Source organism: Molossus molossus, unplaced genomic scaffold (genome assembly GCF_014108415.1).
Source record: "Molossus molossus isolate mMolMol1 unplaced genomic scaffold, mMolMol1.p scaffold_m16_p_20, whole genome shotgun sequence".
Lineage (NCBI taxonomy): Eukaryota > Metazoa > Chordata > Mammalia > Chiroptera > Molossidae > Molossus > Molossus molossus.
The window spans coordinates 15,379,414-15,382,275 of record NW_023425356.1 but is presented as its reverse complement, the minus strand read 5'-3'; positions in this window follow the sequence as shown (position 1 = coordinate 15,382,275).

The window sequence follows — 2,862 nt, the reverse complement described above, 5'->3', positions numbered from 1 at the left end:
GCTCCAGCCCGCGCCTCCTCCTCACTTCCTAAAATATGCAACCTGCGTGCTGGCCCCGCCCATGCCGCGGCACGTCACCGTTACCGGAGCAACCTGACACCCGCCGCCGCCAGACCCCGCCCCCTCCCCAGGCCCCACCCCCAGGCCCGGGCGGCACTGGCTACAGCCAGTCCGGGCTCTGGGCAGCAGGGCGCCGGCCCCGGGTGCCCGTGAACACACCCCGGGAGGCCGTGGCCGCGCCACTGCGGGGCGCGCCAACTGGCTGGCCAGCTGGGACTCAGCGGCCATGGAACTCCCGCGCCCCTCCTCCCGTCGCTTTCCACGACCGGCCTGCTTTGTAGGGCACGGAAGGTCCGCAGTGGGTGCGGGTACGTGCTTGGAACTGGGCTCCCGGAATCTCCGGGGACCCCGGGACGGAAACCTCGCGAGGAGGGGCCTTTTTAGTGCACCAGGGAGCTTCTCTGGGACTAAGGGACGCGCCAAGGTGGGGGTGGAGGTCGGGTGTGACTGCAGCCAGTGCCCACCTGGCCCGTGCGTGCACACCTGCAGATGGCCTCCCTAGCCTCTTGGTTTTCACTCCTATGCTTCCTCTGGTCTGGGATCCCCATTAGCCACTTTCAGCTCGGCCCCAGGAAGAATAGGTCTGAGCTGGCTTTGCCAGAGGTCCCAAACGCCCTCCCCAAATGACACTCTAAAGGGCATCCAGTGAATTCATTCAGGATACGGTGTGAATGAAACCTGCTTGTCCAGTTTGGGGAATCGCCATTTAGAGGAGAAACACCTGAAACCTTAAGGAATGCATATCCTTAGCAAAAGGGGCTGGTTCTAGCTCGGAAGACTTGCCGGTGCTTTTCCATGTCTCAAAGGGGCTGATTCTAGCTCGGAAGACTGGCTGGTGCTTCTCCATGTCTCAAAGGGGCTGATTCTAGCTCGGAAGACTGGCTGGTGCTTCTCCATGTCTCAAAGGGGCTGATTCTAGCTCGGAAGACTTGCTGGTGCTTCTCCATGTCTCCCACCTGGCACAGGAGCGCCTCTTCCAGTACAGCCTTGGGTGCTGTGAGGGACCCTGGGCCTGGAGTGTGATGATGAGCCCTAGGAACCCCCACCCCCCAGCCCTGGTTTGGCTGCATGGTGGGACTTCTCCCGTTATAGCTTCTGCTTCTTAGCAGAGGATGCAGTGGCTGAAGGTCTCCAACTTTTAGAGACCAAAGTATTATAATTATTGTTAACAATACTTTCAGGAAGTCAGCTATGCTCTGGGAAAGCAGATTCCCAGAGAAAGTTACTCCACCTCTCTGGGAAATACTACAAGACACAAGGAAAATATTAACTTCCTAAGCAAGTAAAAGCTGTCCTTATCAACTCTAAGTATGCATTTAACATGAACAAATAAAGATGTAAAGCTTGAAAGAAATGAGGGAAGAGGAAAGTGGGGGAGGAAGGAAGGAAAAACTAGCAACAGTGTTTATCAGTTAGAACATTAGGGTAATTCTTATTCCTTCTTAGAATAAACTGTTTCTTCCTCTTGACGAAGCGTGCATTGTTCAGGGTTGGCGTCTCCCCCAGTGATCCTCAGGCTTGGTTAAGTGAAGAGCAAAGGAATTGTAACTTGAACTCAAATTCATGACAGCTGGGGAAAGAGCCCCCAAATCCACAACAGAGTTCCCAACACTGCTAATTCAACAGAAGGCATTTACAGTGTTATCAGGGCTCTGTCTCCAAGGGTCTAGAAAATGCTTTCTTTACATGCCCTTGCAGCCCCCCATTACTGCTAACCTATAGGAGGCTTTTGCTTGCTAAAGGTCTCTTAGTCTAAGATTAATTATCCCTTGGGCCCTGGTCTGAATGGGACAAGTGCAGCAAGAACAAGCACCAGATGTAGAAAGCAAACTGAACAATGGAGATTTCTCCTGCCAGCTGATCTCCATTTTCTCCATAAGTTAAATGATCATTTTCATTCAACAATATAACCCCGATAGATCAAGGCATTGAATACCCTTTATCTCTAGAGCTATTTATTTGGCAGCTGAAAATCGTTGAAGGCCCTCCTAGGCCCTCAAAGTTCTAGCTGTATTCCAGCACAGGGAAAAGTTAAGAAATGTGAACTGAAATCTGTATGCTTGCCTTTTCCTCCATACAGCACTTTTACATATAAAATCCCCGTGGATTCTCATAAATCTGGCAGGTAACGGGCTCTAGCTACATTTTTCAGATTGGGGAATTTCTTCTCACAAGACCACTCAGCAAGTGATTAGGGAAGCCTGGCCTCAAAATTGAAAAATGGGAACCATCTTCCTACTTCTAAAGTTTGGTCTCTGAACATAGCACCAAAGATGTTTCAGAATATCAGATAAGGCCTCGTTATTGCTCCCCTAAAGTTGATGCTTTCTCTAACACCACACGTAAGTACTATGGTCTAGGCCCTTCTGGGCAGACTTCAGAAGCGTTTTCAGGAGTAAGGGCTATTGCCAGGAGTTGAGGGCTAATTTTAAGAGGTGAAGGGGAAAAAATATGGTCAAGAATCAGGAGTTGGCCAACTTTTTAAGAAAAAGGGTGATGGAAAGAAACCATGCCTGTTGTAATAAGGAGCCCTGGACAGGCCTATGGAATTAAGACACAAGGAACAGCATGGCTGGGACCGAGGTGCAGATGTCTCAGATGCAAGAGAGCTATTTTGAAACATGGACGGCCAAAGGGGCATAAGTCCTTTTCTTGGAAAAGATTTCTTCCCTCCTCTTGGGAGAGGCTTTTGAATGGAACCTTTGAGATCAAACACATTCACTTTTGACCATGAAGAAACTGAAGCCCAGGGAGTGACGGGCACTGGATTGTCCCAGGAGAGTGGCAGAGTGTTTGTGCACC